Genomic DNA, 19,939 nt, shown 5'->3' with positions numbered 1-19,939 from the left:
CCATTTTATTTCTGTCTGCTAATATTATAATTATTTTGTCTGATGAATAGTTGACTAGTGTGAAGGTCCTTGCTGAAACCCAGGAGAAACATCTATGCTAATTCCTCATTGTATTTTATAATATCTTTCTTGGCTTCCTTTTAATACACTTACATAGGATTATCTTAATATTTGAATCTGAAAGTCATGCTGTAATAAATCATCTGCCTTGCAAGTAGTCCTCTACAGATGCATTGCTACTGAACAAGTGGTGCCCTCAAATATTTGAGTTAAAATTACAGAATATTTTTTGTGATGAGATGCCAATCCTCTAGTTAAGTTACATATGTATGTGGCAATGTATTACTTGATGTTCTTTTCCTGGGAGGAGCAGGAACTTTCACATTCCTAGGGTCTTAATGAGCATTTTTTAACAACTTTGCCTCTATATACTGAGTTTTCATGTGGTTACATTCAGGTGTAATGCCTGCACCAAAGAGAGTGATAAAAGCATCATGTGGGAGCAGGACTTTATGCATGATGCATAATGTTAGCGTGCCCCTGAGCCAGCATGTTTGTGTGCTCAGGGATAGCTTTAAAATGCTTCTGTCTTTTTCCAGGTAGCTCTTGAATGGTCTCAACATTGGTCTAGACTGGGAACACCCTCCCACCTCACCACAAAAAATCAGGCTTTAGGGTATTCTTGGCTCCTGAGATTAATGCAAAAAAACCCAAACCAAAACAAAACAAAAAAAAAGAAGCTTATTTCTGATTCAGTTTTGCAAAAGTCAGTTTTTTGGGACTGAATTTATTCCTTCATGTCTGAAAAGGATCTGGATGTGTTACTTTCAGATAATGCTATAGTTCATTCTCTTTCAGCCAGGACTGCTTCTGGAATTGGTGGCTGCATCTCCCATCTTGCCTCCTGCATTTCTGCTCCTGCAAGTTTGTTCAGGTTCATTCACCTCTTGCATGTGGCTCACCTTATAGCTACAGAAAACATTGGCCATGGCACAACGGAGGGGCAGCACAGGCTCAGGAGCAATCAAGCAAAGAAAAGGCAAATTCATGTATTTTAGTGGTTTCAGTGTGGTGTAAGCCTGCAGTCAGGTGTGCTGAGGAAGTTACCTGCAGTTCAACTTGAACTGCCCCATGGTATTAGAGTGCCCTTTGTGACAGAAGTCCCTCCACCCAAATTTGCAAGCTTAAATGTAGACAGAATTTCCCCCTAACCTGGTTCTCTCAGAGTGACCTAAATTAATACGAAAATTGAAAAAAACTGTATTTTTAAAAACACCACAAGCAAACCTGCCTTTATTTTTGAAAGAGCTTGGGTTCAGTACAGTACTGATCTGCTGTCATGCTGGGTGATCATCAGGACGTGATGATGAGCAGCTAGAGGTCTGCAGGGGTGGTAGTCTGGGTCAGCTGCAGCCTCAAGAGACTAGGAGAATTCAGCCTACATTTGCTGTAAAAGCACTAAATAGGGAGATGTACCAAGTAAGTAAGAATTAAGTGCCTTTTCTAGGAAGGATTTGAGGTGAAAAGAGTGGGAGCTCCTTGTTTTCAGTAGCTCTGGATTTTTCCTCACTGAATGCACTTTTCAGTAGATGTGTATTGAGGGAGGATGTTTTTATTTTTCACCCACTCCCCTTCAGGGAATTAATGATTTTGGGTGTCCAGGTTTTTGAAGACTCAGCTTCAGACATCTTAAATAGGGCTGGCTTTTGGCGGCTAATTGTTTAGCATCTACTACATTTTTGGGGCTTTTTGAGCAGCCAGATTTTCAACAAGAAGAATCAATGTCTCTTGACATCCATGTCCCCAGTGTTAAATGCATGAAGACATTTTGCAGCCACATTGCAGGGAGAGCTGTATGGAAACCTTGCTAGGCTGGATTATGCAGAGAATTACCAGTAGTCACAGAAATTGATGACTGTAACTGATGTCTCTCTCTTTTTAATAATGTATTCCTATGATGTTTGTTAATCACTGGCAGGACTTTGAAGACCTGCTGTGTAAGTTGGTTTTTTTTTTTTAAATTAAGCCTGGTGTGCTCAGTCTTTTATGTAGTTCAAGGGTGCAGGGCTCTGCACTTCATGCAGGCTCTTGAGCCTTAACGCCAGTGTGTTCCCTTAGAAAATAAGATTGGATAAATGTGTATTTTCCTTTCAGATTTTTATAAGCTAAAATTGAAGGCTGGAATGGGTCTGTCCTGATATCTGTACCAAATTTCCGTGAGATAAAACACAGCCTGAGATAATTCCCTGCAAGCTGTCGGCGACCACCGAGAGTTTTGCTTTGGCAGTGCTGACTCTCTTTAGAGCTGAGTTCAGGGGACTTAGGATAACAAAGGTGCTGAGTCTTATTTTCTGAAGGCACACTGTGTGAGAAGCAAGGTGCCTTTCAGTAAGACTTTAGGTAAGCTCTCCTAAAATACATAGTGCTGCGTAGAAATATTTGAGATAACTTAACTAGCTCAGATAGCAGAGGTAACTGAGGCAGGTGGCACCACAGGCTTCTGGGGTGGGTTAGTTACTGCATGGCAGAGCATCCTCATTTTGTCTGCTCTGCAGATGGGAGGCTGTGCTGGGTCTCTCTCTTCAGCATTGCACTTCTGCATAAAATGATGGAAGTGGCAAACGAAGATGAAATAAGGAGGGTACTAAAAATTCTAGGATTGAGCATAATAAATGTCTGTCAAAACAGACTTTAAAATGATACCTGAAGGTCAGGTTGAAAAGTTTAATACCTTAATCAAAAAGGGTCGTCCACAGGTGTGAATTTTTTAAAAAAAATCTGTCTTAAACCTGAAATTACAGTACACATTGATATGTCTAATTTTATGTTGATTTAGTTAAATTTGTTTGCCTGAAAACTCTAAATACTCTACTGTCAAGCAATAAAAATTCCAACCACACGTTTTCTAAAATAAGTTTTATGTATGTGCCCTAATTAAATTCTTAATGTAAGAGGTGTAGTTACTTTTGTAGTGTGAAGTGCTGATTTCAAATGAGCAAAAATACATAATATCCTGAAACAGAAGAGGTATGCATTGTAAAAGTAGCTGACTCAAAGTTAACTTAGAGTGTGGCAAAACATATTTGAGACTGAGACATGTATAGCCAGTTGTGTTGCAGGAGAATGCAGAAATTTCCAGTTTTACAAATGAGACTCAAATGAATGCATTAAGCTTTGTCCTACTGTTCCTGTATTTAATATTCTCTCCAGCATCTTCCTGGATGGAAGATGTGTGGCATTTAGTATGTGTTTAATCTCTCTTTTGTTTTTGAACAGATCTTTCTCAACTGGTAGCAGCTTTAAGAATTATGTGAGTAGAATTGTAGGAATAAAAGCAAATGGGAGAAGACAATGTAATGATGCTTTATACTTAACATATCAGTTTTCTTTCGTTTGGGAACTCAAGGGCTATTGCTTTTGGATGCCAAATGTTAGGTTGATTGCTTTCAAGGTGAAGCTGTACTATGCTGCTTTGAACTGATACTGCATGATTAAGGTAATAAGTAAGTGCCACTTAATTGGAACAGGCCTGATCAGAAGACATTCCAGGTAACTGATGTAAGCCAAACAATACTTAATTGCAGTGACTGTTGCTTAATGGGGATGATAATTATGTGCATTGGGGATACCTTCAAATGATTCATTGGTGGTTGGCTCTTTTGTGTCTCCCTCACTGTTGGCTCTTTTTGCTGTTACTCAAAACAGCTCTTGGTGTCTTCATAAATAGCCATTCATTCAGAATGCAGATAAGCCATTGCTTTCAGTAGCTCTGTGCCAGAGCTTTAATAAAATGGGCTTGCTTCAAATCGTGATGCCTCAAATGATTTTTGAGGACCTTTTTATTTGCTTTCAGGATTTTGAACTTTTGGGTTTGCTTTTTTTTGCTTTTCAATGCCATCAGGAATGTTAGAAACTGAAATAAGAAATGACAAGTCACATAATTCCTTGGCTTCTGCATCAGGGCAGGCTCTCTAACATCATGAGACTTACTAAATCATGGAAGTTGATGTCTTCTCTGTCCTTGGCAAATCATTGACTTGGTTTAGTTCTATTGTATTTTCTTTGCACAAATTGCTTGTTCTCCTCTGCATGAACCTACCAGAGCTGTTCAAATTACATTTTACAAGTGAAGACCACCCCCTCCTTTGTAGTTAAAGCTAGTCAAAGAGAAGACTGGGTCCTTTTTCCAGACCTTGGTCTGCAAATGCATGTTTGCATCTTTATAATTTAGCCTTGCTCTACCTACCTTCTTTGCTGCTTTATCATGTCATCTGTATGGGATGCTGATGTTTTGAGCTTCAGCTGCTTAATGTCTGTTCATTTTTCCCATAGCATTTTCACCTGTTCACAATGTATCTCTTGAGGCAGTCCCCATTTTAAATAGGTGTATTTATCTAGTATTTATCTAGTACTGTGAAGAGATGCACAGTTTTCTCATTTAACCTGGAAAACAAGAGCTTGCTTTTGTTGCTAATGTTACAGTTTTAATTCCAGAAATCTTGTGGCTTCATATTTTTCAATTTTGCATTTTGTTTACAGAGTGAACATGTTGGATTAACATAAATAAATGAGTTTCAGCTTAAAAGACTTGGAATCTTTGTTCTTATTTCTAGCTAGTGCTTTTATGTCCTCTTTTACCCTCTCTTATTGCATGTAGCACTTGACAGATGTGTAGAATGGCTCCTGCAAGAAGTGATTTTCAATGACAGGAACATGTTTAAGACATTTTCATTATTTAAAAACCAGACATGTTTCTCTGTCAGCAAATCCACTGGAAGTACAAAAGCAGGACAATATTTTTATCATGAACCTTAGCACCAGACTATTCCATAGGTTTCAAAAATGAGAGGACAGGGTTTGTAGGATTACATCTCCTCTTTGTTTCTCGTTATCTCTTCCCTTTAGGAGTATTTAGGAAAGAAATTAAGAGTGACACATGCTAGAGGTGGCACTGGGGGTTTTGCTGGCAAAAAACAGAGCTAAACATCTCCAGAGTGCCAAAGTTATCTGTTGGCTCCAGCTGCAAACAGTCTTTATTTAAATTGGTATGGAAAAAAATGTTAAAAATATGATGCCTTACCTTTATCTGCTTTTCCATAGAGATGTTAGGAAAGTCAAAGAGCTCTCAGATATTGTCTAGACTACTCAATTCATTAGACAGTGATCTCCAGATAGGATATTTGATAACTGGTTTTATTGTGTGTGAGGGTTTTTATGGTTTTTTGGTTTGTTTTTTTACCTCTGCACTTTTAAAATAGCTGTCTTTATTTTACTGGCATCACACCTTGAAATTCATTGAAGGGTCCAATTTGCAGTGAATAGAGATGCATAAGATTTCATAAGGTCTAGGGGGTTTTAAGGTGTCTAAAGTTTCATTCCATTTACCTGTAGAAATTAGACTAAAAATATTTAAAATACATTTGCAAGCCCATTTGATGTTTTTAAAGCATATTAGTGAGATCTAGGTCCTTGTTTAGCTAAACATTATACTTACTGATATCTTTTAAGTCAAGGACTTACAAAATAAACAAGTAAATTAATAAATACTAAAATCATAAATCTAACATCACCCATGTAATAGACAATTATTCATTTTCTCTGATGTATAAAGAAACACATTTTTATCACAGCATGACTTACACTTCAGCTCAACATAAATGCAATTCTTTCATCAGTAATTTCCACATATATAAAAAAATTTGAAGTGAAAACATTCATAAAGCATAGCTGAGTTAAATTGGTTGACCATTCTATAGAAAATACATACTTTTTTTGTATGTAGATGGCTTAATCCCTTTTCTGTTAAATGATGTACTACATATTGTTTTTAAGGAGAGTAGAAATCATCAATATTTAGAGTAAAATTCTAAAAAATTAGAATGTTCCTTATTCTGTGGCATCTTTTAAAATAAAGGTCACAACTATTAGAGAATTAAAAAGTTTAATTAGTTTGTTCTAAGCTAGCAGAACTTGTAGATAAGTTGTAATGAGTTTCAAATTTGGTGGTTAGGCCAGAGTGCAGTGGATGTAGTTGGTACTGACTGCTGCTGAGGATCTGCTCCAGGGCATCTGCGTTCTTGTGGGTGCATAGTGGAGCTATTGGAATAAAATGCTGCAAATTCTTGGGTGTTCTTCACACTCTGACCAAAATTTGTCCCTTGGTGGCTGGAATAGTTGTTGAGATTGGAAGTTACCCAGCTCAACCTGATGAGTGTGACTTGTTGTCTATGGACAAAAGAGAGAAATGACCTGAGGATGCCTGCAGTCACAAACAGCTGTGTTAAAAGCTGTGGGCACATAAGAAATACTCTTTGCCTTGATGTCACTGGTTGGAAAGTGTCCTTTTGCCCAACAAATATGTTGCTTCCACCTCCAGCTTTTTATCTTACACCTGGAGCTGTGATGAGCAGAGTGGCTTTGTGTGGGGATGCTGGTAGCCATGGCTCCAGGCCCTTGAGGCTGGAGCAGAGGTTTTGTTCTGATCTCCAGGCTCTTTTCTCTGAAGATGCAGACAAGAGTGCAGTGTTTCTCCCTTCTGCAGTTGCTGATGCGGTTGTTCTGGAACCTGAAGCCTTTCATTTTTCTGTAGCCTTCATAACCTTTTCTATTTTTTTTGTCCTCCCTTGGCATCACACAGATCAGAAAGGAAGAGTTGGTGCCCAGAGGACCTTGCAGTCTGACTGGTATGTGCATGATTTGTGTAGTAAACTCCAGAGCTAGGAGAAGAGAAAGTGAATTATTGTGAGTTGCTCAGTTGAGGCCTCTTACTCAGAGGAGAGGTAACTGTATGTCTGCGTGGGGGTGGGGGAAGAAAAGCAGGCAATTTAATAGGGTTTCTGTGTTGGTTTAGCTTGTTTAGAGTGGGAATTGTAGCTGAAAAGTCTTTTGAAAGCTGTGTTACATAAGAGAAGATAAGTGCCCTCATGAAACCCAAGTAAGGATGTAAGAAGAGACACGGAGGGCCATGTGGAAAAAATGGACAAATGGGCCATCTGTAGCAGTAGAAACACTACTACCAGATGCTGGTAGTGCTTCTAAAGTCATAAATTGATAATGCTATTAGTGTTAGATGCCAGAACTGCTGCTAGTGTCCAACAGCAGGAGTGATTTTCCCACTGGGAGAGTGAGTCATGCTGTCTCTGTGGAGAGAAGTGTATTAAAAACATGGAAAGGGGTGAATTATGTTATTTTTTGGAAAATAACTGAAATACATCTTATACAATGCCTGCATTGTTGCATTTCAAATAGGTTCAGATATGTAACCTAGAGCAAGAAAGAGAGTATATGGGACTGGTTTGTTTTAGGCACTAAGATGGTATAGAGGAGGAAATAAGGAAAGGAAAGGACACAGACAAAGGGTTTAAAGTGGACACAGGATAAATTAGAGAAGGCTTTCCATAAGTGATATCACCTTTCATGTAGGAAAATGCAAAAAGTCTGATTTCTTTCAAGGAAGAACTCAACTCTGCTTAGTGATGTTCCTTTCTTCATTGTTGCAGTGATAGCCCCAGTCATCCATGGGCACAGTGTTAAAGCAGCCAAATGAAAGATGGTATCTGCTTGATAGAGCTGACCCTGCAAACACAACAGCAGATCTGACAGGTCAGCACAGGCAGGTGGGGAGCTGGAAAGAGGCATTGAAACAGTTGTCTCTAATCTCTGTGTGCTGAGGCACTGATCCTCTTGTGAAAAGAGGTTGGGCAGAGATCTGTTCTCCCAAGGACCTGGTGCTTCTCACAGCACTTCCTTTCTTTCTGGTGTGAGGTTGCTTGGGGAATGTGTCATAACTGCAGAAGCCTCTTTTAGAAGAGACAACTGATAGAAGAGAGTCATGAGAGAGCTGGGTGACTAAGTCAGTGCCTGCTTGTACCAATAGCATGACTAAGACCTGTATCAATATAGTCAACACCTCAATAAGGCAAGTGGAGTTGGAAAGATACAGAAAATAGGTGGGTGAAATAACTGCTTGAGGTCTCTGGACTCCCAGGAAAGTATTAATTACTTCAGCGACTGCAGTAGAGATTTGTTTGTGGTTGTACAAAATGCTGTAGGTTCAGAGCAGTGAGTCAGAGCATTCCACAGAGTAGTTTTAGTATAGTGTATCCCTTTGCTACTTGGACTTATGCTTCCATGTTCTTTTAAAGCAATGCCCAACTTTACATGCCTCATGCATGCTAAGGTTTGTGTATTGGAGAAGTTCTGTCTGGTTCCCTTAATCAGACATCGCAAGGTTTCATAAACTGCGTTGCAAAACATAAAATCATTCTGACTTTTCCAAAAGTTTTTGTATGCAAACAAGGGACAAGGCATGGAAGTCAATGGATTGGATTCCATTTCAGAGCTTTGTAAACAAATAAATGGCAACCCCAATCTGATAGTATACAAACAACCTGTTAGCATGCATCTTATTTATTTATCTACAACCCCCTCCTATTAGGTACAAAGATCTTAATTTTGTCCGTGTCTATGTCATGTTTATATCTCTGCATTATGAACATAGCATTACACAAAGAAGCAAATAAATTTTGGGACATTCTGAGACCAACAAAAAGGGTGAAAATGTTGTGTGTTGGACAGCAGATAGTTTGGTGTCATTTGGGTAACTTTGTTTACCCCTCAGGAGGTCAGTGCAGGCAGTAAAGCAGTTGGTTACTTGTACAAAAAGGTAGATTCCATGTGGCTAAATGACAGTGACAGAGCATTGCAGAATGGATCTCCTTTATTCATTTCCTACTTTTAGAATAGTTCAACTCTCTTCTTTTTTAGGATTTGATATATTGCAGCCCCATGTGTTTGAAAGTTGTAACAATGAGAATGTGTGAAAATCGGGTATGAGCAAGAGTGGAGAAGATTTGAAAAATCTAAAGTTCTTTTTAGATTCACAGAATTTATCAAGTTTTTGGAAAATATTTTACTCTGAAGAATAAACACTATATTATGTCCAAGAAATACCCGTTTTGGCAGGGAATGGGGGAGTGAAGTGGATAAGAATAGTTTTAACTGAATAAAAGTTCTGTGCAGATGCTGAAGAAAAGCAGAGATGATGTTGCATGGCAGAATTCATCTGTTCCAGCAAGTATATATACTGTAGATGGAGTAGCAGCTGAATTGCTGTAGAAATTAATTTGCCCCACACAAAATAAGTTGAATAATTTACTAGAATAAACATGCAGGGCCATGATGGGAAGCCATCTATTCAGTCTATCTATAAGCAGACAAAAAAGGAAAGCAATCTTTTAACTTGCTTTTTTGCAGGCAGAGAGGGGAGGCATAAAAAGATTCTTTGGGCTCTGTGCATGACAGAATGGAGAACTGGGATGCAGAGAAGGCACTCTGCAGGCTGCCATCTTGTTGAGCAAATACTGATACTGAGAAGAATGGACTCACCAACTCTTGCATTTGACAATATGAAGGGAAGGTGTTGCTCATCCTATCAATTGATGCTAATTTCCTCTGGAGGAAGGAAGAAATCTGTCCCTGAATCAGTGCCAGTGTGTACTCACAGGGGCTGTGGCAGTTGTATCTGGTCTCTCTATATGTTGACCCTAAAGCTTATAGGGTTATTGCCTGCAATACAGTAGTGTGGAGTATGATGATAAAATGAGAATTATTTTCAAAGGAAAAAAATGTTTGCTCAGATTTTAGTTTCCTTCACAGCAAAGTAGTACAATGTCCCAGGTCTCCAGCAGGAGAAACCTGACAGAAAGGGGTTGATTTCCTTATGTAGCTGTATGTCTGTGATCTGTGAAATTAGGCCTTCTCCTGCCATCCTGACCAGAGCAGCGTGCTGGATAGCTGGAGCATTCCCAGCTGGGGGAGTCAGAGGACACAGGGTTCTGGAAAGGGTTAAATGAGGCTCCAGGCTCCAGTGCAGTTAAACAAGGTGCTCATCAAAACAGACAAAATATGTTGAAATAATTCCGAGTTGTTTCTTGCAGGGAGCTGGGAAATGTCCGTCTTGGTGCTGAATCTGAAGGTTTGTTGGGTAAATAAAACTTAATCAGAATAAAACTATTTGATCATCGTTTATACCTGAGAAGGAAGCAGAAAAGGTGCAAGGTCACTGTTTGTTTTTGCACATCCACCTTTGTTTCCAGCTTCTCTTGGGTTTTGCCTAGAGAATAAAATACTGCAGTGTTTTAATTTTAATGGTTTTAATTTGGTCTGGATCAGGAGATGCTTATATCTTTTATACAGTATTGAATGGCTGATTTCCACTGAGATCTGTTCCTTGTTTAGGAGACTTCCTGGCTTCTTTTGCAACAGCCACATGTCACATCAATAAGCATATGTGCAGTTGTCCCTGTTTTCACTGGAAATATTGTTGAGGTGCTATATTGGCCTTGGCTGTGCATGTAAAACATACCCTATGAAGAAAACTTCTGGTGTTCCTGCTGAAGAGCTTTTTAGGCAGCTGATTTTGGGGAAATGTACATACTTGAGGTAGAACACTTCTCAGGCAGTGTTAACCACTCCTCTGTATGAAACTTTTTGGGGCTCCTTTAGTAAGCTAAGAAAACAAGAGATGTGTCCACAGGGTGATTGACCCTCAGAGAGTGATTGAATTTTAACACACTTAAACACTTGTTTAAATGCATTAATTCTAAATGGCTGAAGGTGACAAATTTTGTCTTTACTGGTATGATAGCAAATGTTTTGATGACAGTGAGTATTGGAACTGCTGTTGCAGCTAAGCCTGTGTGCTTTAAGACACATTATAACTGAGATGCTAGAGGTAATGGCTGATGGTTACCACTGTCTGATTGCATGTAAAACATACATGTTCCTGTTGAGATTTTTTTGGTCCTTCTTAATGGTCACAGTCTGTTTTTCTGACTTCAAAACATTTCTCACCACACCAAGTCTTCTGGAATTTGGGCTTGCCTGTGCCCAGGTGAAGTAGTTGGCATCTAGCTCTTCAAGTGCTTGATTTCAGTGATGTAGCTGTGTACCTTTCTCCTTCTGCTTTGTTTAGCTGTTGAGAGAGGAACAGCCAGATTTCTTCTGCTGCTGATGCCTATAAAATTTTGACTCACAGAACTGCTTCTCTAACCACTTCTGGGAAATGAGTTCAGTGGGGTGGTTGATGGAGCAGCTGCTCCCTGTGTCTGGCCCAGCTGAGAAGATTATTCTGCTGTCAGTTAATTTGCCTTTCCTGCCCACCCTAAGTTCTCCCACTGTCCTCACATGGATCATCTTCTGGTGAATTTGTGGAGCCTTACACCTCGGATCCATTAGTGTAGCAGACTTTCTTGTGCACACTTAATTCCTGCTCTCCTGAGAATGGTTTCGTGCTACCCAAGGCTTATGATTAGTCTGGCTTCTGCAGGCTGATTCAGCAGACATATCTCCTGTAGCAGTCTCAAGTGCAGCAAGTATTATGCATATCTGCTGTATCAAATTCCATGGAGCTTGTGGGTGGTTTGGAAATCATGTAAGCTAAGCAGTTTTTGAGCACAGCTTGTTTCTGTAGGTGAAGGCTCTATAGCTTCTACAAAGTGCAGCTTTTAGTTGTTTGGTGTGTTGGTGGTGGTTTTTTTGGTTTTTTTTTTCTTTTGTCATGGACACTAAACAGAGGCTTAAAAGTGAGAAGTTTCAGTGGGAAATTAGTCTTTCTTTATGATCCAGGTGAAGCTGGAGAACCCAATCTGCAGCGTTCAGAAATTTCTGGCAATCATGTAAGCAGAATATAGTAAAGTTGGAAAGGCAGCACCCCAACAGAGATGTGCAACAAGTTTTGCTAATTTTATGTGTGCATGGATCTGTACATGTGTAGTAATCCTGCTCTGTATCATTAAGAGATGCAACACACAGGAGACTTGGTTCAGGTCTTTAGGTTTGCCTCAGGTTTCACTGAGCTTCTCAAAAAAAAAAAAAAAAAAAAAAAAAGCTGGTGGTCTTCAGTAGTGAAAAAAACACCCGCAAATGATTCAAAAAAATTTATTATGAGGAATGGTGACATATTTTCTTTTTGATAAGATTAATGGCTCTCAAAAGAGTGCTTGCATTTTTACCCTAAGTGTGTGGTGTGCCACTTTTAAAAACAATGACTGAAACAGACTTCTTTTTTTAGGTCAGGCTTGTAGTTTTAGACAGGGGTACTGCTGCTGTTTAGGTCTTCTCACCACTAGCATTTACTGCTGGAGGAATGATTTTTATCAGGTCATTTCCTGTCTCTCCACTTTTTGAAAAGGGAAAGCTTTGTGTGCAGATGGCAGGTTGTTCTCTTCCTTGGGAGCAGGAGTAGATACATAAACTGGCCTTTCATGTGGCACCTGTGAACAAAAAATATCAGCAGTAGGAAGGATGCAGCTCACAGTAGTGTGGAAGGGACTTCTAGAGCCTCCCTGTGACCTGAATGCAATAAACAGCAGAGGGGAACGTAGGATGTGTTGTGATTCCTTGTTATTTTTCCTTATCTCACAAGTCCATCAGCTCTGTAGCTGCTAAGTCCAAGGCTTCCTTTTGTAGGAGGAGCTGAAGATGTGGTATAGCCTGAGTAGTGTTCCTGAATGTTGAATCCACACCACCAGTGCTCACTTCTGTTGCAGTGCTCTTAAATGCAGTGGTTTGCACAAACCACTTTGTGCTCCTTCCAAGAATCTGCACTTTAAGAATTCTTCTTAACAATTCCTCGGGTTGCCTGTGCAGATCTGGCAGCCCTTCTCCTGAGAAACACACAATCTGCAGGTAGTAGAGGATGTTTGACATTTTTGCTTTACTGATCTTGACATCTGACACTACCTCTGCCCCCATTTCCTGACTGCAGCCCTTTGATGCTCTTAAAAAAATCTTGGAGTAGTTGCTTCTAATGCACACCATATTTTGTGGATCTGATGTAGCTTTTTTTTTCTTTTTCTTTTTTTTTTCTTTTCTCTTTTTCCTTTTTTTCCTTTTTCTTTTTTTTTCTATATTTTCTTTACTTTTCTTTTTTCTTTTCTTTTTTCTTTTCTTTTTTCTTTTCTTTTTTCTTTTCTTTTTTCTTTTCTTTTTTCTTTTTTTTACTTTTTTCTTTTTTCTTTTTCTTTTTTCTTTTTCTTTTTTCTTTTTTTCTTTTCTTTTTTCTTTTCTTTTTTCTTTTCTTTTTCTTTTCTTTTTTCTTTCTTTTTCTTTTCTCTTTTCTTTTCTTTTTTCTTTTCTTTTTTCTTTTCTTTTTTCTTTTCTTTTTCTTTTCTTCTTTTCTTTTTCTTTTCTTTTCTTTTTTCTTTTCTTTTTCTTTTCTTTTTTCTTTTCTTTTTCTTTTCTTTTTTCTTTTCTTTTTTCTTTTCTTTTTTCTTTTCTTTTTTCTTTTCTTTTTTTCTTTTCTTTTTCTTTTTCTTTTCTTTTTTCTTTTCTTTTTTCTTTTCTTTTTTCTTTTCTTTTTTCTTTTCTTTTTTCTTTTTTCTACTTTTTTCTTTTTTCTTTTTTCTTTTTTCTTTTTTCTTTCTTTCCTTTCTTTTTTCTTTTTTCTTTTTTCTTTTCTTTTTTCTTTTTTCTTTATTTCTTTTTTCTTTTCTTTTTTCTTTTTTCTTTTTTTCCTTTTCTTTCTTTTTTTCTTTTCTTTCTTTTTTCCTTTTTCTCTTTTCTCTTTTTTCTTTTTTCTTTTTTCTTTTTTCTTTTTTCTTTCTTTTTTTCTCTTTTTCGTTTTTCTTTTTCTTTTTTCTTTTTTCTTCTTTTTTTCCTCTTTTTTTCTTTTCCTCTTTTTTCTTTTTCTTTTTTCTTTTTTCTTTTTTCCTTTTTTCCTTTTTTCCTCTTTTTTTTCTTTTTCTTTTCTTTTTCTTTTTTTTATTTTCCCCCCTTTTTTTTCTTTTTCTTTTTTTTTTTTTCCCCAGGTATGGTGAACTTGAGGATAGGCTGTTCTTTTAGCAAAGGAGATGCGAGGTCAGAGGAGTGCCTGTTATGGCAGTATTGTAAATGTGTCAGTGGGCAGTTCTTAGGATCAGCAGGGCAGTTATTCTGGCAGAACAACAGGTGATAAAGCACATGTCAGTGAGGAAGAACAGCTCAGTCTCTTAGGCTGAGAAACAGAGAAGTTGCCCATATTTGAGGGATCAAGAATTGTAGTCTGTCAGTACTAAATATCCCATTAGAGGCATGGCCTGCGTTAACACAGGAGCAGCACCATGCACTCCTAATGCATGGACTCCATCTGTCCTAATCCTAAAATCAGTTGCCTGTTTGAATCTCAACTGGCAAAAGAATTATTTCAGGATATATAACTGAGGCACCTCAGTAGTGCTGCCAACAATGCTATTTTGGGGCAAAAGGTGACTGAACCAGCACAGTAGCAGCTGGCAAGGCAGCCCAAGAAAGGCTGAAGTCTCTGTTTGTTTGAAGGAGAGACAGGTACTATGTTGCAGTAAAAACTGCTCCACCTTTTCCTAGGCAGTAGAGGAAAAAAATGTAGATAAAGGTCTGTGTAATCCAAGCAAACAAGTGCTTGGCAGTAGCATTATACAAGCACAAACACCAAGTTTTTGTAGTGAGGTTAGCAGTGTACAGCCCTAGATGCTTCTGAATGTGTTCTGTCTTTTGTTTACTCTGCTTTGTTGAAAAAAGATCCCTCCACTTTGGCTTCTGAAGGATCTTATCCTTTGGAGAGTAGGTTCTTTCTCAACAAAGCAAAGTGTATTGGTAGTGCCTGATTGCTGTATTAACTTGGAGGTGGTGGTTATTTCCATATTCTAATGATTCAGACCTTTATGGGCTGACTCAGTCTAGTTCAGCAGGTGCCTCAGTTATCCAAATGTCAGAGTTGATCACTGAGGTTTGATGTGAAGATATAAGTCCTCCAGTTGGTGTACTGGTTAGGCTCTTAGCATATAGATCTTTCCTTCATTGGCAGATAAATGAAGATGATGACCTGGTAGACCTTTTCCCATCACTCGTTTACATGATTGTCCATGTTGAAGCCCTGGAGCATCTCTGTTGCCTCCTTCCAAGCCAGCTAACCTCAGGGAAAGAATCTGTCAGTGAATAGAAGAGCTTGCCAACTGGCTGTGAGTTGTATGCTGGCTCAGGGGACCCTTCCTTCATACTTGTATAGCCTGCAGAAATGGACCTTTCTATGGTCTGAATGGGTCTGAACCCATGATTATTTGGAGATTGCTGGGTTTTGTGAAGACCCAGTGGTAATAGCCTTGTGCTTTATAGTATTCTGCTGCCCATTAAATTTGAAGTGTATTGAAAGCAAAGTGTGGTAGTTCTTGAAATAACATGGAAATGGAGCCAGCTTGAGGCCTCTGTGGAGATCTAAAGCAAGTGGGGTGCAGCCAGCATACCTACCAGATGGTGTATCCCTTTGCATCTTCACCTTAGAGGTTTTTGGTAACCTAAAACTGCTCTATCCTACTGCAGTGCAAGGGGAAAGATACCTGTGGCATTAGAGCTGGCATTCTGCCTGTGAGATGGATCCTGTGGGTAGCATGAGGCGTTTGGGCAGGAGGAGCACATGGTCCCCTGAGCCATCAGTGCACTGGGATTAGGAGTGTGAATCACCACACTCTTAATTTTTGTCCTTCAGTTCTCTAGGCCCAGCATAACAATGACTTCTAGAACATGACTGTAGCAGGGGAAGAAGCCTTTGAATCCAAAATATCATCTTTTCCTTTTGAAATATACAGACTTCCAGGTGTTACAGAGGAAAGGTAAATGTGGAGAGTTGAGTTTCACTTATAAAGGATGAAGAAAAGATGTCATTAGGTTAGTTAAACAAGGGGATAGCAGAAGTATGAGAAGAAAAATATGAAAAATACATGAAGACTGTGAAGAGTAATGACCACATTCTTAAAAATGTCCAGGAGTTTTGGGAGCCCCAGTCTTTATGTCTCATGAGAGTTAAGCTGCTGGGAATCTAAGCCACTAGTGGCAAAGTTTTTAGATTCCTGAATCACTTCTAATGGTTTTCAAAATTGTATCCCAAGTTTAATGTAGAGGTTTCCCTGTATCACTTAAATAATATTGGGAAATACAGGAAGCGGTTTTGAAGGTTTCCTGTATGCTACTGCATAGGATGCCAAGGGAAGTGAGATGAAGGTGTGCTAACAAGTATAGAGCCAGGTGGGATGTGATGTCCTTTACCACTTCCAGCTCACAGAAGAAAAAGTGTTGAGTTCTGGAGTGTTCTGGCCACAAAGGCATAACAGACAAGTAGCTGTGCAGAATCAGAATAAAGGTTTATATGGCCATGCATGAAGATCTTGGGATCTAATTTACAAATATGTATTTATTTCCCTTCTTCTTCCTAGGGTCAGTATAAGATTTCTTCTGTCAACAGGTGCTCTGAGAAAATGCTTCTGTGTCTCATGAGCAACAAAAAGCTGTCTGATATGTCTTATATGCCACAATAATATCTAGACGTGCAGTGATATTTTGCACTTTTGGTTGTTGAGTTCATATTACAGGAAAAACACGAAGTCATCCTACATCAGGGTATGTGTAGTCTAAGACTGTCTTGAATAGCTAATTCCTATGCACCACACTCTGCACTGCCCTGATATCTGGTGATTAAATAGCGTTCTTTAAAGTGGCACTAATATTGTGCATCTTCTGGCAGAAGTTCTTAAAATCTGCACCGATTGTAGTTGTTCAGTAAAAAGGTAAGTATGCCCCTTAGGAGAGCTGCAAGGGAAAAGAGCTTATCTGCACACACCTGAAACTGGAAGAGACAATTCAGTGGAACTTAATTTGCTGCATGCTGGAAAGACTAATGATGATTCTGCATTCCATTGGCAAAGAAATGAGGTAGACGGCAAAAAAAAGCTCCTATTATAGTGCCTGGGTAGTGGAAATTTATGAGAAGCTTGTTCTGGTTTTGCAACCTGTGATGTCATTTCAAAATCTTGCTGTAAGGTTTTTGAGGGAGAAAGCTGCAATACTGTAAAGAAAAACGGCACCTGCATCAAATCTGACAATAACTTAATTTCTATCACATCACATCCCAACCACTGCAAACGTATGGCTGCTGTAGAAGAGGAATTTAATCTTCCTTGCAGTGTTTTCATAGTGAAAGGGTGTAGATGGGGAAAAGGAAGAAAACCCCCTAGGAGAGGGAGCTGTTTTGTGTTAAGCTGTTATAATATTGACAGTGAGGAAAAAATGAAATTACTTCTGTCATGTCTCTTCTCCACTTTTTCTTCCAGCAGCCCTTCCTGTTCCATGGAACTTAGCTATGATGTTGATGAGAGGGTGAAGTAGCTAGAACAGGTATGGCATTGACATGCAAGATGGGGTGCTACCTGAGCTGCAAGAATTTGAGGGAGTCTGTCCCTTTATGTAAAATATACCTCTTCAGGAAAGGACATAGGGAAGACCACAGAGGCTTTGACTAGAGCGTTTTGTAGCTGGAATCTTGTTTCAGCTGGTAACCAACAGCAAAAGCTTGTGGTGAAAGGAGTTTTAAGATCTGGGAAATTTGTTCTGGTACTTCACCTTCATATTTTCTGTCTTCCAGTTGCCTGGGATTTCCTTAACTGTAGGTTTTTAAGTTTAATAGTTCTGCATGCTTTTTCCAGTTTTCCTCTTCTTTTCGTTTCTCCTCTTCGTTTCTCCTCTTCGTTTCTCCTCTTCGTTTCTCCTCTTCGTTTCTCCTCTTCGTTTCTCCTCTTCGTTTCTCCTCTTCGTTTCTCCTCTTCGTTTCTCCTCTTCGTTTCTCCTCTTCGTTTCTCCTCTTCGTTTCTCCTCTTCGTTTCTCCTCTTCGTTTCTCCTCTTCGTTTCTCCTCTTCGTTTCTCCTCTTCGTTTTCCCTCCTCTTCCCTCCTCTTCCCTCCTCTTCCCTCCTCTTCCCTCCTCTTCCCTCCTCTTCCCTCCTCTTCCCTCCTCTTCCCTCCTCTTCCCTCCTCTTCCCTCCTCTTCCCTCCTCTTCCCTCCTCTTCCCTCCTCTCCCTCCTCTTCCCTCCTCTTCCCTCCTCTTCCCTCCTCTTCCCTCCTCTTCCCTCCTCTTCCCTCCTCTTCCCTCCTTTCCCTCCTCTTTCCTTTCCCCCCTTTCCCCTTTCCCCCTTTCCCCCTTTCCCCCTTTCCCCCTTTCCCCCTTTCCCCCTTTCCCCCTTTCCCCTTTTCCCCCTTTCCCCCTTTCCCCCTTTCCCCCTTTCCCCCTTTCCCCCTTTCCCCCTTTCCCCTTTCCCCCTTTCCCCCTTTTCCCTTTTCCCCTTTCCCCCTTTCCCCCCATCTTTTTCTGTTCCATTTTTTCCATTTATTGGTCCAATTGAACTTTTAACCCATGAATACTTTGGGCATGAACCTCATCCTCTAGCAGTGGGTGGCACAGCTTGGCTATATTTTATAGGAAAAGAAACAACTTTGTTTCTGAGCCTTCCATCTGCTGATTTAATGTGATGAACTCTGTTTCTTATGGAGGAAATGCTGAAAAGTCAGTCCCTCCTTACTTCCTTCACTTGTGATTTTGTAGACATCTCTGGCATTTATCATAAACCATCCAGTTACTACTTTGCCAGGCTGAAGGTACCTTCTCTTTTTAGTCACTCCTTACACAACAGCTGTTCCTTCCTTGTTTTTTGGTTCTGTTCTCTTTTCTGACAAGTTTGACTAGTGCTGAGCTCTGAGCTTAGATTTCATAAAGGTTTTTACTATAACCCTAAAATTTCTGTTATACCAAGTGTCAGCTATTTCAGATCCTATCCTTGCGTGTGTCACGCAGAATTCTTTTAAGCAATTATTAAGCTTGGGCTTCTGTCACGATTTTGTCACGATATTGTTAGTCATCTGTAACTCTTGTCAGATAGTTTGTGTTTTCACTTACCTGAGTAACTTTCTTGACATCTACAAATCTTAATCTTTCACTTCAAAATAAGGGCCATTTCACCCTTTGCCTGGATCGTTTGGTAAAGCATTGGTCAGAAACAGCTACAGACACCCCCCCCCCCCCCCCCTCCCCCCCCGATCAGGTCACTTCCAGTCTTCACCCATAGCAACTTCAATGAGGGAATTTTCATGAATGCAAGTAGACTTTATCACAATGATCTCTCATGCCTGTATGCTTAGAAATTTCTTCAGAAAACTGTAAAGTATGAGAGGCACATTCCCTGCTACAAAAGCTGTGTCTGTCATTTTGCAGAAAGAAAGAGGTCATCAGACTGTGGGCAGTAAGGGGCATTCAAAAGCTTCACATTCAATGGCAATTAAAAACTAAGGCTAATGAAACCTAGTTCTAGACTGAATTTTTTATTTTTTCGTTACAAAACTGGCTTCAAGAAGCACACCCAGTGCTGGGGCAGTGACCAAGCTGACAACAGGGACTCAGTTAATTTCAAGTGCTTATTTTAAAATTCTTTAGTTTGTATTTTAGTGGAAAACGTGCTTCTCATGCAGCCTTAACTTGAATGCCAAGCCCAAAATCCTAGCACCAAACTGTTTCCTAGCTGTTCAGCTTTCCTGCAGGAGCAGTGGCTACATTAGTTTATAGTTTCATAACTTTCATGTATCTGAGAGGAGTTTGCCAGAAGATTATATTGCCAAAAAAGCTCAATACTAAAGTACAGAAGGAGCAGAAACCTCTGAATCTGCTACAGAAGATGATTATGTACCATCATCAATTTATACATTTTTTTTTTACCTCTCATCGTTTTGCAGTTACAAGAGCTACATAAAATAAGTTATAAAGTCTGTGCCCATTCCGCTGCTAGAGAAGTGGGGCTGTGATTTCTCCATGTGTTCTTAAGTTCTTGTTGTGGGAGAACTGCTGTGAAAAATTAGAAACTTTATTCAGTCTGTGAATTTTCTGTTTTAAAAGTCAGGAGGTACCTCTGTTGCCTTTCAAAAGCTGATGACATTTTACAAAAAAAAACAGGTCTGAAAGACAGATCAGATCTACTAAAGGATGATTTTTAGCTGCCTGACCCTGTTTGTTGAACTACTGACCTGGAGGTCAAAGTCCTCAGTAGTCCTCTGAGCTGTCTGTCCCCTGTGGATGGAACAACTGATAGGGGTAGCAGTGACTGGTGTG

Source organism: Calypte anna, chromosome 4A, assembly GCF_003957555.1.
Source record: "Calypte anna isolate BGI_N300 chromosome 4A, bCalAnn1_v1.p, whole genome shotgun sequence".
NCBI lineage: Eukaryota > Metazoa > Chordata > Aves > Apodiformes > Trochilidae > Calypte > Calypte anna.
The sequence above is the reverse complement of the archived record's forward strand: the minus strand, read 5'-3'. Positions refer to the sequence as shown.